Genomic DNA, 15,395 nt, shown 5'->3' on the forward strand with positions numbered 1-15,395 from the left:
GACACTGCTCTTGAACGTGACAGTGTGAGCCAGTGTGCAAATTACCAGCACTCTTCATGTGAAGCAACTAAATGCAATGCAGCCATCATTCTTATATTGTTTCCACTAGGGCCTTTGTGATAGTGTGGGGTTGACTATTCACTTTTTCTTTCTTTATTAAGACAAATAACACACAACATACAGCACAGTACATGTATACATGTCTGGGGGTCATGTAGTCGTGGCTAAGCCTCCCTCTGGCCACCATGTTAGACCTGTCATTAGCATGTTAACTGATTCCCCAAAATATGTCATACATACACACATCCACACACATCTCCAGAAATATTGTAACACATAAAACAGACAAACGCATGCTGACACACACAGAAACTCACAAGCATAGACATGCATGTGTGTGCAGTGAACAAAATAATATTCACAACAATGACATTTTGCATAAATAATTATCTGTAATGTGGATATAATGACAAATTGGATAAAGACAGATGACAGAACAGTTAGAGCAGTCTTGTTAAGTAAAGACAATAATGTCACTTCACTGTAATGCAGCCTTTAAACTAAGGAACAGGCAACAATGACAGTATTACGCCATCCAAAATCTAAGATATCTAGTTTCATATCACATATAATACCAATATATTGACCCTGATTTCCACCTGTGCTTTCCCTGCCTTGGTAAAAAAGGTTTTGAGCATTTAAAAAGCAACATTTCTGCATTTATTCCCCCAGTTTTCAGATTAAAAAAAGCCAGCTTACATGATGTCCCAGCCACAGATACACTCCTTCCTCTGTATAATTCCCTGCATCACAGTAGAGCTGTGGCTTTATCAAATATGATTGTTTGTGCTGCACACACACACACACACACCACACATCACACACAAACGAAGCCTATCTGCATACAGGCTTCACATCTGCATATATCCGCTCGCTGTATCTGGCTCGTCTGTTCTCGGGGGGTCCACGTCCACGTACAGAGGAGAATTAGCTCGTGCCTGACTCTGCTGTCATGTGTTAAGCCGTCACTCTGGCTCGTCCTCACACAGATTCTGGATTTGGACGACATGATTCGTCGAGCACTTATACTGTAATTACGCAAATGTATGCTGCTAATTCTATTTCGCTGAGTGTTTGTGGCATAGATGATCCCAGGGATGATCCAGCGGGCACAGATGGGTGATGTGCTTGCACACAAAGGCATGCACAAGTGTCAGTTGGCACCTAAAGGGCTTGATTGTACTGTATGTCTTTTCCCTCTCTGTATGTGCATAATTCAAATGAACAATACATCTCTCTCTTTACACAAACTCTTACTCACTTATTTTTGATCTTAAAAATCTTAAACCCATTATTTTGTTCTTAATCTACATCTCCTCCTCTATGATATGTACATATATTTATGAAGCCTGTATTTTTCATTTAAAGGAAATGTATGAAATAATGTATTTAACCTGGACTCACCTCATCATCCTTATTTTTAATGATAAGAAGAAGCTCATGTTTTGTAAATCCATAAGCATGCCCAGGAGAGGATTTCTGGTGACATTATCCATCTATAAAAATACAGAATTATCAAAAACACTTTATAAATTCCAGTAAAAATACCAGTGAATGCCACTAAATTTTAAAAACAAATATTTACATGCCTGTATTTATTTATTTATTATTAGTAAAATCAGATTTTGCTCCATATTGTCTTTTTTTTCTTGGACAAATCTCAAAGTGAAACTATATTTTCCTCATTTTGTCTTGAAATGCTGCTTTAAATTTAAAAAAAAAAAAAAGCACATTGTTTTGGAGTGTTTTTCCTTCAGTACTGATAAATTGCAATTGTTATAATTGATAAGCTGCATATGTAAATGTACCCAGGCCTACATACAGTGCACCACCACCTCCCCCCAAATGCATTTGCTCTGTGCATTAACGTGTTTTGAATGACAAATGGTGCGCACTGGCGCTGTGCTTGAACTTGACCGGCGGAACTGCCTGGGAAAAGAGGCGCGACTTTGGCCCTTTGCTCTTCTCTTTTATGGAGTGGAGGCTGTTAAGACTGATGTCAGCGCTCATTAGCATAAACTTCAGCCTGTTCCCAATTAAACCAGGAAAGCAGCGCGAGCACCAGTCTGTTTTCACGTGGAGGGGAATGAACCAACATCTCCCAGTCTCTCTGGGCATCACAAGAAGCTCCAGTAAGTGGATGTTTTCTTTAATTTCAACAGTGTTTAATTTAAATTTAAAATTATTTTAAAAGTGTTTTTGTGGTTTTAAAATATGCTGAATTAATCTACAGATTTAGCCATTTTTTTGCTTTCTGTTCCTGAATGTGAGCCTTCCTGATGTGGGGATGATGATGTCCATGTGGCACCTGCACTTTGTCTCTTGCTTCCTGCCTGCAGGCCTAAACCTGCGAGAAATGTGCTGCATGCCTCAGCATCTTTGATGTCTTTTATGAGTCTGGAGGTTTTATTCCAGCACAGGTTTACCTTATTGATACAGTTATGTGCTGCTCTCCTGAAAGCTTTTGCATTAGGACAATACATCATTGCTGTTAAGTGTATAAAGTACAGTAGCAGGCCTTTATTTGGTCACGTCAGCCTAATGCAAGAGGCTTTAGGTGACACAAAAAGATCTCCTTACTCACCTATTATTAGTTTTTGTGGGACTTGTGTCTGTAATAGCAGAATGAATATATTGATGTATTAATGAGCTAAAACATGGCATTTTTATAAACTGCTTACTGTATATGCATTTTTATTCCCAGTGAAAAATGCTCCCATCATGCAGCTGTGTCTGCAGCAGATGAGGCAGCACTCTTTGACTAAGGAAACCAATAGCGCTTTACATCCCTATAAGCGTATCAACACATCTATAATGCTGCTGCAGTCGCTTAAATAGCACCAAGAAATTCATATAGATTCAAGAGAGCTGCAGTGTAGACACCTGCTGATCTTGTAATGCAGCTCAAATCATGAATACATTTTGAAATGTTCAGTCTTCACAAGGATTTCCAGACGTGATAAAATATTGTAGCAGGATTATAGACGTAGATTTTTACATGTCAGTGTTCACTATATTTGTTCTCTGGAAACTACCCCCCATTATCACAAAAAACTAACTTATCACAATCAAGTGCTATTAGGCGCTAATTTGAGGTCATGACAGAAGGAAGGACAAATATTTGCTCCCTGCTGGTCTTCATGCGTGACCTCTGACACCCCGGTGTCCCAGTGTCAGGTCAAGCCTCTTTGAAGAGCGGCCATTACAATTCCCAGAAGTGGCCACTTGAATTGGTCAGTTATTATCAATTGAACCCAACAGGGCTCAGTGTGGTCACGCATGACGACATGACAGGCACACAAATCTGACAGATATGAATGAATGAATTTAAGGTGGGAGAGTTAGGATTTGGATTTGTCTGCCTGCGTGGTGTATCTGTCTGTGTGTGGCTTTACAGGGATAACCAGTTTATTCAAATACATATAACAAGATGGGAATTATTAAAGAAGAATTAAAACTATCTGTTCTCATGGAAATCACAGAAGATTATGGATTATGCCAGATAATCAGGTGACAGTTAAGGAATGTAAAAACTGAAGAATATTTCAGTCAATATTTTTTGCACATTAGTGAAATTATCAACACATACACATATGACATTATTCAGTAGATGGCACTTAACAGATTATTTAATGAATCAATAAATAAATAAATACATTAATTCATAAAATAAATAAATACTTTTAAAAAATTCTGGGTTTTAAAAGGGGACATGACCAGTTCTGCTTTAGCTTTTCCAAACTAAAGCAAAACTCAAACAACATTTAATAATAAATATATATACAAATACATATATTAGTAATTTAGAAATTTGGAAGATAATGAGGCTCAGTGCTCTGTGTTCAGTAAATATGCATTTGCGCTGAAATATCTTTGATATTTTGGTTGTGTTTGGCTGATTTGTGCGTTTTACTGCCTTTAAAGACCAAAATATAATACTTCAAGTTATTATAAATTATTATTTTTGATGTATTTTATGCATGAAAAAAACGTATTTGTACCACATTCTTCGTATATGTGAAGCTGAAGTCTGAAGAAAGAATAATCAGCATATTTTTATCTGTTGCTGCTAAATTTCTTTTACAGCTTCTATTCATTAATTCGGCCACACTTTCGCCATAAACTCAACACGCTACTAATTCCAGAAATGTCCAGAAATGTAGGCTTATGTGTTAATTGGCAAAAATGGAACCCCACAAATCATATTAAGACAACACTGAATATTTCTTTTTAGTAACAAAGAATCAAACTACAGGATTTATTGTGTCAAAAAATAAAAATTGCATCGACATAAATTCTGTTTTTTACTTAAATATAAATTTTTGTGAGCCATAAATGCAGGTTTTGAGGCTTTGGTGAATTTATGTCATCATCTGCTCCTTTACGTGTCTTTACTTTTCATAAACGCTCTCCTTTTTTAACTGTAATAACACAAGCAAATAAAAGACACAAGAAATCCTCCATAGTTTTATAAATCTAAAACATTTTATAATATTAATACACATTTTATACGTGATGTTACAGCTCTGAGAGAGAATATAGCCTGTTGTTTTAATAATGTCCTAAATGCTGACATCACACTGTTGTGTACTGTCACAGGTTTACTTCTCCATGTCCGTCATTATTTAAAGGCGAGTCACATTTTTTCAGCATAGTTGTAAAATTACAGGATGATTTCTTTAATTCTGCATCACCACGTGGGCCTTTACACCGGGTTATTATCCGATGCTGTCCACTACTGTAGAGCCTTAATAAAGATCCAATATTCATCTTTATACCTCTCGCTGCCTTTTTGTTATTTACGTTTTGGCATTTACCACCAGCATTTCTTTAACTTTAAATACATGTAGAGCATTTATAAAAGGCCTGTCACCTCCTGCTTCACACACACGATCACTTCATCTGCGCTGTTTACACCTCTAAAATATTCGGCTGCACACATTTAGTCGCTGTGTTTCTAAAACAATGTTGCCATATTGTTTTAAGGGGTTTTATGCCGTAATGTAGTGGAGTTTTCAACGTGCTGAGGATTTAGGCCAGTCAGACCTGAGACAGGCCCGAGCTGCAGTGCTGCCTCTCGGCCAATAGGTGTCACTGTTCCGCGCCAATATTCCTGGTGTGCACTGAGATGTTTGATTAGTAATATAGTGTTGTGCGATGTGGAGTTTGTAGAGGACACTGGATATTTTGCTGTTGCTCTCCATGATGTTGTTTGTGCAGATTTTTTTAGTTTGTTTGAATGCGCAGTCCCTATTAGACCATATATGATTATGGACGTATAATAAGACTCTATTTTAAAAGGCTATTTTTAGAGCTCAAATAACAGTTGGTTTGTCATTTAAATCTCAGCTCCTTGCACACTATTGTGGCTTATTCTATAGAGGAAAATAAAGTAAAAGATACATGTAGGCCTGGGTCTGTAGATATGAAATATAACTTAATTCAAATGTGCGTAAAGTCAAGCTTTAATTTCAATATCGTCTTAGATTTAATAGAAAGGAAACTAGAATCTTAATTTAATTCCATGTGTCAGACTGGATTTTACTTATACTGGAGATTACATAGGCCTAAATTGCTGTAGTAATAGTAATAATAATAATAATAATATTAATAATAATACATTTTATTAGTCTGCTTTAAAGTGTAAAATAATAATTTTCAAAAGTAGAATAAAGAAAAAGTGTAGAATATTAAATAGTGGATGGTCTATTTGGCTTCTTCTTCTTCTTCTTCTTCTTCTTCTTCTTCTTCTTCTCCTTTTTTAAATTCATTATTTTTTTAAATCATCATTTGCACCAAAAAGCTTTTGGGCTTCCAAGTAATGAAGAATATAGTTTCTTAGATAGATTTTTATCATGGTCTAATTTTCACCAAATTCTGACTTCTGCTAAATATGCATCTGGACACACATATATATGATACACACACTGATTTTTTATTTATTGTATTTATTTATTTTTCATTCAAAGTGCCTTTTAAAAATTTTCTTTTAAAATCCATCTAAAATGCAACAAAATAAAGATGTGCCTGTAAGTACAGCGGTAGTCAAGTAGACTTCAGTCCTGTTGAGCCCCACGAGCGAGCCTGGCGCATTGGATAACATATTTGGATTAACCTATCCCTGCGCCTGACGTCAGCGCGTAAACAATCACGCTCATTTCCAGGGCTGGTTTCGTTGCACGCAGCGTTGACTCTCCTCTGTGTGTATGCACAGTCTGTAGTTCTTTTTTTTTACTGGCTTAATTCAGTAGTTTTCACTCTGTCTGTGATTGACATCTGGCACATGAATGTCCACCGTGCGCTCCGTTACGCACAGAGAGAAAGGGAGACGTCGCAGCACGTAAAGAAACGTGACCCGCAGGAGCTCCGGGGAAGCATCTGCTCCTCCTGGCGCTGCTGAGGCTGCGGCAACAGCTTCACACACTCGGCTGCTACGTGCTGCGCTCATTCGTCCCCATCCCTCACAGATCGGTTCTGTTTTACGCATTTTTTCCTGCAGCCTGATTAGAAACGTGAGGACACTACAACATTTAAATCGCTGCTGCTGGTTAATGGCTCGCTGTGGCTGTGTCGTCCTGCAAGCTGTTGACTCAGGTGCTTCAGTCAGGCATGGTGCAGGTTTGGAGATCACTGTTGAGTCGAGGTCTCACTCCTGCCCCAATGCTGACTCTGTGCCCGGTGCCATCAGGACCTGAGTGTGCTCAGTGTGCAGCTGACTGTGAGGAGACAGGGGGAGGATGGATATGATGGAGTGTGCAGGGGATGGAGAGTGTTGGTATCTTCTGTGGCACATTGGTGATAACACCCTCTGCCAGTGGTGTGCTGTAACATCACGTGGCGTCGCGCTAAAGCTTTTTGATGCATCCTTCCCTCCACCCGACAAATTCCCCCCAAAATTGGGGATCTGTTGCCTCCTAAAGGTCCTCAGCGGTGCCTTCCTTCCTTCCTTCCTCCACCACCACCTCCACCGCTTCCTCCCTGCACCGAAGCGCAGCCACAGAAGCTGCAGCCACGTCGCTCACCACGTCTATCAAATGCTGCCAGAACCAATGTCGGGTGCAACTAAAGAGGGAGACGCGTCATTCAAACAGAACAATGGACACCAGTTCACAATGGTCAACGCATAAGCGGTGCGAAATGTGTTTGGGTTTCTGTGCACGTCATCCCTATAGCAGCCGGTGTGTGTGTGTGTGTGTGTGTGTGTGTGTGTGCATGTGTGTGTGTGTGAGGGAGAGAGAGGTGGAGAGAGAGAGGAGAGGAGGGGACCAGCGACGCAGCAGCTCCACGCACACACTGTCATCCGCGGCTGCTGAGGAGATGTTGGGATGCGGGAGCGGGATGCTGCTGGCAGCGGTGTCACCTCGGCCTCGGCTTGTTTTCGGCCACTGGTGATGCAAAAGTCATGTCAGTGCGTAAAACTAAATCCTGTAGTCTGGATCAGCTCGTGGTGATGATGATTCTCAGGCAGTGAAGGCGTGCGGCGTTTGGGTTTCTCCCTGGACTCCTGGCTGTGATAGTTTGGCTCCACTTTGAGAGAAACTTGTATTTAAAATGCTGAATGGACTCGAACCGGAGTTGCGGGATTTATTCAAAGTTTATGGCGTGTAAGTATGATTTATGAATGTTTTATTTGTGGATTTACAGGCTGTGAGAATGTGGATGCTATAATAATAATATAATCATGATATAACAATATAAAGTTGCAGGAAATAGGCACAAAAATAATGTTAAATAACAGCACAACACTCCAGTAAGACTGACATTATGGTTAAATTTAAACTGATAGTGAACTGATATAGGCCTGAGCCCCAAAGTGCTGAGTGGCAGCAGGCTGCTCCATCCCATATTAGCGGCGGGAGCATCCATTGAGCGGTGATGAGGCGGGCTGAGTGGCCCCAGAGCTGTGCGTTTATAAAGCAAACAGTTGTGTGATTGTTAGCAGAGCCTGGGAAAATGTCCCCTCGGCTGGGAGGTGGAGGGACTTGACGCCAGAGCCTCTTGTTAAGAAGACTTGTGTGCTCCCAGACAGCATTGTGATGCTAATGAGCACCAGCACGTTGTTGAACTTGATGTTGACTTTTTTTCTTTCTTTCCTTGGGCGAGTTTTTTTTTCTTCTTCTTTCTCTTTTCTTTCTTTTCTTTCTTTCTGTTTCTGGTCACTTATTTGTGGGAAAATCTTCTCCGGAGCTACAGTGTGAAATTAATTAATCAGGCCTTTGCAGTTTATCCACAATAGAGAGACATCAAATTCTGGGAAACACAAAAAAGTCACTTTTATTTAGGCTAGTTTTTTTTAGTGTAAATGTTGAAGTTTATTTGCCAAACTTTCTTTAAAGAGAGAGAGAAGACACTGACATGGATTATTTTTTTCTGGATATATATTTCCATGGATAGATCTCTTCTCTCTTAAACCAAAATGAATAGTTGGGCTAAATCAAATTAAATATCTGATATTTTTTATTCAAATACAGTTGTGTGAGTGTGTCGCCATTTTTATAGTTTGAATTTAATTTATAGGCAAAATAAAACTACCGGATTTATACATTTTTAAAAGGATTAAAAGGTAGTTTTTAAATGATAGTCTTTCTTTCTTTCTTTCTTTCTTTCTTTCTTTCTTTCTTTCTTTCTTTCTTTCCCATATACCACAGTGCAACAGGTGTAGGCCTACTGTAAACTGAGCTGCCACATTATCACCCACCTATATACACATCAAATTAAAACACATATTTTCTCATGCTACATAAAATCAAACTTACAAAAGTGGCGCTGTATTAATTTTTGTAAGGTTGATTTATTAGATTTAACCTGAATTAACTTGAGCACTCAGAGTTTCGCCTCAAATATCGACTTAATAACTGATATTATCACATGTAAAATTCGGCTTATATAAATATAATATTTAGGTATAACGTTAGAGTTAATCGTGCGTTTTATTCTGGCATATACGCCACTTATAGCAAGTAGAAAACAAAATTAAAATTGTTATTTCTAGAAATCTGTATGTACATTTAGATCATCATTCTCAGTGCGATTTATTTCATTATTTTATTTAAAAAAATAGTTAAAATGGAAAACTGTCACTGTATGTGAGCTGCTGTGTCACACTGTTAAATGACTCCTCGATCAGAATATTAAAATTATTTTCTCACGTTTTAAACGGCTGCCCAGGTTTAATTTCTTAATTTATTTTAGATTTTATTTGTAGGTTTAGCTGTGCCTGAAAAAATCCAAATTATTTAAATATTTTTCTTTTAACCCCTGACTTCAAAACAGCGCCGTGAATTAATTTCATTCGTTTCAGCACCAAGGACAGAGACTGTACTTTTCACTGGAGGTGCTGAACTCGAGTCTGTACTGTCAGGATATGTTTAATACGGCGGGTTTAATACATGAAACTGAAACTTTATTTACAAGCATATTTTGATTTTGTTTTTAAGGTGAGTTATGACAGAATAAAAGACAAAATGAGACATAAAGATTTATTTCTTTTCCGGTTTGAATCCGGCGTGTTTAACAAACAAAATAAACAAAACAATATGACAGGTGAGATCATTATTACATGACTGATGTCTGATTATTATTGTTTAAGATGTCTAAGACAAATAAGCAAAGGATAATACAGTGCACGTGACATGCACAGACTACAATACACTAGAATAGAATAGAAAAGGAGTCAGTTTGAGATGCCCCTTGTCACAGCACACACCTTACTGTACTGTGTGTCTCACAGGACGTGACGCAGTCAGGGGGGCGTGTCCAGATGGATTCACGTGAGGCTGATGAGAGGCAGAGCTGAGAGTCAATCAGCATTAATGTAGGCTACAGTACGATTATGTTTTCAGCAGGGGCAGAGGCAGAGCCAAAAAATCTGACACACACACACACACACACACACTCTCTCTCTCTCTCTCTCTCTCACACACACACACACACACACACACACACACACACACACACACACACACACACTTTGACTTTTGACCTTACAGTTAAACTTCTTTTTTAATTCTCCACTTAAACAAAACATTTTAAAATAAATTCTATTTATTTCTATATAAATATTATTTCTACCAGTTTTTGTAGAAAATACACAACACTTAATGTCACTTTTTATTTACAGTAGTTATGGCATTAAATCAAAGTTGAGATGATATGAAAATAAAATGAACTGTAATTTCTATCCTGTATTTTTAGTCTCTCAAACAATGGCGACGGCAGCGCACCTTAGCAAATATGGAATTAATGAAAGCAGGGTTCTTATTTTGAAAGGTATAAAAATATTTCCTGTATATCTGCTATTGTGAGAGCCCACATCCCATAGCTGGAGAAAGGCTGTGATAATTTCATATAAGTATTCCTTCGCAAAGAAACAACTTTATTCGCTGGTGTGCAGAAAACTGGCTGATTAAAATTCAAATTAGACACAGGACACACACACACCCACACACACACTGTAACCGTGAAAATATATGCGTTTCCTTATTTCGCATTTGAATTGAACTTTGTGTCATCTATGATTTTAAATAAAATTCATATTTTTGAATTCATCGTACATTGTGTGCTGTGGAGCTCTGACATGTGCAGCTGAAGGTTGATACGCCAACATAATAGGCTCCTATTAATACAGCAGCAGTGGCTGTGGTGTAGTCCAATGATTTAAAGCGCACAGTGATGCTTTAATCTGCATTTTGTCCATTAAACGTGCTGAAATTTCGAATTAAAACATAAATGTGGCGCGTTTTTGAGAGTCGTTTTAGCCAAAATACAAAAAATACAAAATAATAGAATAATACTGATCGTTTTCTGTGTTAAATAAAATTCAGATGATTTAGATTTTTAATAAAAAGTGCAATTTATGCTGCTAACTCTGACGCTTTTCTATTAAAGTGTCTGGTCCAGTAACCTGCAGGTTGTTCTGTCCTGTAACCTGCACCTTGCTGACTCCACGTGACTCCCTGCTCGCTCAGTTTTCCTTCATAGGAACAAACTTTCTGTCCTTATTTACACAGACAGGGTGTGGCTGAAAGACGGATGCTTTATTGTCAACCAATCTTTAAGCAGGGCCAGTTGTGTGATGTATTGCCCAGGGCCTGTCATCCAGTCAGGTGACTGTGCTGTTGTTGCACATGTTGCACCCTGTACCTTTATTCAGGACAAAGCTATTATGGTTATTATTGATTTGAATACTGTAGCTGTTGTGCTGTACAGTTTCTGCGCTGAGTTTAAAAGCGGTGCATGATGGGTGTTTAGTGCATCATAGAAATGTTAAATTACTCCTCACTTTGTTTGAGAAGCTCTGGAGACCCCATTGGTGGCTTTTAGAAGGGTCCTTGGACCCCATATTGAGATCCAGGAACCATTTACGCACGCGGTGCCTGTTTATGTGTTGGATAAGTTTGGCAGCATTTATTTAAAAGCCTGTCTCGTGATGTCAACTTGTCTCTCTTCCTGTCTCTACCTTGTGTTGTCTCTGCCTGTCCGCTACGTCCACCCCTCATCTCTGGTGCTCACCCATGTGTGTGCGTATGTGTGTGTGTGTGTGTGTGTGTGTGTGTGTGTGTGTGTGTGTGTGTGTGCGTGTGCCAATGAGCATGCCTAATTCTGTGGACACCGCGCGTCTCCCCTGGCAGTCTGACCCCGAGGCCCCCCGGGCGGCCCTCCGCCTCCTGCGCCCCCTCACATCTGACACTCTGATAGCCGAGGCGCTTTCTCCTTCCTCACTCTCATTTTCTCTTCCCCGGGCCCTGCTGCAGTGTTTTTGACAGCCCGGAATGGACGTTATATTCCTCGATTATTTCTCCATGGATTCGCGTGCATACACACACACGCACACACACACACACACACACACACACAGGAGGGTGGTGCTGTGCGTAAAATGGGCTTTGTTTTCGCATATGTGCCGGCATCTCCACATGGTCGGAGACAGGGAGCATTAGGAGCCGGGGAGAGAGGCTTTCATCCCGGATTGGGACTAGAAGAATATCTCTGCCGCATTAAAGCCTGCTGGATTTTAATAATTTTGTATTATTTGATAACGAAGCAGGCGCCACTGTCCGATTATGGAAACCGCCGTTCCAAATAGGCTGAACATGTGAGTATGCTGTATGTCTAACCTCATTCAAATGACTTCTATCACCAAGGAGATACTAATTAATAAAAATACAGCTTCTGCACATTTGAAGAATAATTATTAATGGAAGAACAGTTGAAATAACCTGCTTTAATTTGCTTTATCTTGCCTACAACATCATGTGAGTTGCACGCTAGCATCATAACAGAATGACTTGTGCCATCATGTTCATACAGATGCCAGATTACTGTATTTTATCCAGGTGTTTGTCCTGATGCTTATCTGGGATCTTCATTTTTTCCAGCAGTAAAATTTTGATTTAAACTCTCAGCATTACATCTGTATATTTATGGAGCATACTAACCATGTTTGGGTGTTTACAGAGGATTATAAAGGCTAGTTTGTCCCGCTTCAACTTGTCAGCATGTCACCAACTAATCCAACAGTGACATCCAGTGAGGCTGGACTTGTTCCACCGGATCATGCTGTTGACATTCAGCCTGAAGCCCCCCTCTACTGTGCGCCACATGGCCTCTTTTGGTAGTTTGTCATACTTTCAAACAATTCATGGATTAATTCACTCAACTCGGAAACTATGGTCTATGGTCTGAGATGGGTCGATGTGAGCTGGCATTTAAAAACAACAATAAGATGGTTGTTTGTGAGGGCCTGTGGTGTGATCATGTAGGGAGGAACAGTGTCTCTTATATGAGAATATGAGTTGTGTTATCACCAGGAGCTCAAGCTGGACATGATAGGGTGAAGTTAGTGGGTGAATGTGTGCTGTTATTAAGGTTATTAGTGGCGTGGAGCCTTCCTGTTCCGCTTGTTGATGGATGACAGGTGAATGTGTCATCCTCCTCCTGCAGCTGGATGACTTCACCCTGCAGATGCTCGTCAGGCTTGTGGTGCAGGAAGTCCCCACTGCTTTAAAGTATAGAAATGATGAATCATGTGGGGTTAAATTACATGCAGAGGCTACTTGTGTTGAGAATGATACACTTTGTAGCCTAATGCTGATATGGTGATGGAGGTTCACTGCCCATCAGCTCTGAGCTGCTCCAAAGACACTCTGAGGACACGGTTTTTGTAAAATTACGCATTATGCGTAAAAGCGATAATACAACAGGATGTTACCTATAACCTGCTCTGTGCATGCGCACAGTTATGTGTGTGTATTCGAGATAGAGAGACAGGCAGAGTCAGAAGAAGAGAGAGAGGCGTACGCATGCAGGCGGAATGCAATGGCTCCATGTGACCACAACACAAGCAGCTCCGGCGGCGGCGGCGGCCCCTTTAAGAGACGTGGGTTAGTTTTTCTCTTTGGTTATCTAGCTGTATGAGTTTATGTAATATCATAAAGCTAGAGAACCGAATGTATAAACTAATTCTGCAGTCGTCACGGCGGAGGGAGCCGGGAACCGGGACCGATGGTGGAGGCGGGGGTGCTGCCGGAGCCGATGGATGGATGCAGCCTGCACGGAGGACTGGGAGCCCGCGGCGGCGTCCGTGCATCGCACCGAGAAACGCCTCCTGCTTCCCTGGACGTGTGCCGGTGCAGAGGAGCACGCCGCCCCTTAACAAACACGGATTCATAGCGTTAGATTTCTTTCACGGGGGAATGCGTGGAGTGACAGTAGTTAGCAACCGGAGACAGGCTCCATTCATAGAGTGATGATGATGATGGTGAGGAGGAGGAGGGCGACTCGGCAGTGGTGCTTCTGCTCCTAACGGAACATGCCTTCCTTTTAAACACACAGCAGCTCATAAGTAGCGTGTTTAGATGCTTTTCTGTTGACTGAGCAGTTATTTGGATGCTGATAACCAGGAGGCGAGGTGAACACGGTTTGTAGCTGGCGAAGCATCTGATTGGACGACTCCGGGGAGTCACGTGTTCCACCAGTAGCCCCCATATCCTCATGCTCTCATGCTGCTGGCCTATCTGAGTAGTAATATGGAAAAGAGCTTTAACAATCAGAGCTAATGCACTTTGTTTGTGTTGTGCTCCTGCAGATGCATGCTGCTTTAAAAAAAAAGTTGATGGTGGGAGCTTGGCTGTGCCATGACAGGCTGGCTTGATGCATTTTGCACCATACTGTGCCACTGCTGGATACAAATAATCCCCCCATCAGGTGCATTCTCAGGGCTTAGTGTGTGTGGTGCTGTACAGTGGATCAGTACAGCAAAAAAAAGATCAGGGGGATGTGTAGCAGGTCGTCAAAGTAATGTGTCACAGGTTATGAGGTGGAGAGGAAGACAATATTGTGATTCGGTAGGTGTTTGTCAGAGGGATCATCTGGTATCCCTGGATTTAGCCTGATTGATGCGCTTATTAACAGCAGCTTCAGGCTTCATGCACAAGGAGGACAGAACAAAATGATGTCTCACACTGCTGCTGAGGGAGAGGACAGTGGGGCGTCGGGGGAGACATCATGCACACCTTTGTAGCAAACAAACGCACCCCTAGTTTAGCTATATTTGCTGATAAGCAGGTTGTCATAGGTGTAGTTTAAAAGCAGCATGCTGTGTGTTACACATTAGTTGCTGACGTGTATATCCTCTAATCAAAGACTTGGCAGTGTCAACTCATCACCTATAAGTGTGGTAGCAGGTTGAGTGGAGATATTTCGGAGACAGCATTAGAATAGGGCAGGGTCATCCAGGTCGTCCAGAGACCGCACTGATTTCCACCAGGCCTGTTTTATAATGCTGTTTGGGCTGCACATCATCTTCCTCTTTCTCCATCCGAGTCAGAGAGGAGCTCCTGTCTGGTTCCAGCGCTGCCTGAGTGATAGGTTGCACTCTGAAGTGGAGCCTGTTGAATTTTAAACAAGCCAATTCCGTGTTAGCCGCTAAAGCTGTGTAGCTGTTCTGTGTGGTGGCTCTGCTGTGCACGGTGGAGAGTGTGTAGCAGCACAGAGAGTAATGGTGCTACTGTTAGTAGGCCCCGGCTTACTGCGTCACAGAGCAGGGGCAGGTGGAGAAGGAGCTAGCAGGGAAATGCTTTCTCTCGCTTTTGTGGCAGCATGCTGCTATTCTGCTGTATGTGTGTGTACATACTGTGAGTGTATGCCAGTGCTGTGTGTGATGTGTGGCGATGGGCTGTAAACCTCAGTAGTTTGCTCTTGTAATTATGATGTTAATGATCATTTCGGGCTATCAGTGTGAGCTGTGCTGTTATACTTTTGGTAGTTTAATAGAGCGTGGAGCAAATGAATGTTTTCATCAAGGAAACACTGCAGGAGAGTCAGGGTGCCCATGT

The 15,395-nt window shown here is 40.9% G+C and overlaps 1 long non-coding RNA gene across 5 annotated transcripts in view; it reads left to right on the forward strand.

Annotated features, from left to right (window-relative positions):
• The first annotated feature begins 2,109 nt into the window (after nt 1–2,109).
• LOC117253897 (uncharacterized) overlaps nt 2,110–15,395 on the forward strand; it is a 49,961-nt gene continuing 36,675 nt past the window's right edge. For 2 of the 5 annotated variants that reach the window (XR_004501435.2, XR_004501437.2), the window contains exon 1: nt 5,998–7,664. This is a non-coding gene — a long non-coding RNA (uncharacterized LOC117253897). Of the gene's footprint in view, nt 2,193–5,997; nt 7,665–7,699; nt 12,155–15,395 lie in introns of those variants that run through there. The other 3 variants (XR_004501436.2, XR_013491699.1, XR_004501438.2) reach the window with 3 other exon arrangements.

The sequence above is a fragment of the Epinephelus lanceolatus genome, chromosome 6 (assembly GCF_041903045.1).
Source record: "Epinephelus lanceolatus isolate andai-2023 chromosome 6, ASM4190304v1, whole genome shotgun sequence".
NCBI lineage: Eukaryota > Metazoa > Chordata > Actinopteri > Perciformes > Serranidae > Epinephelus > Epinephelus lanceolatus.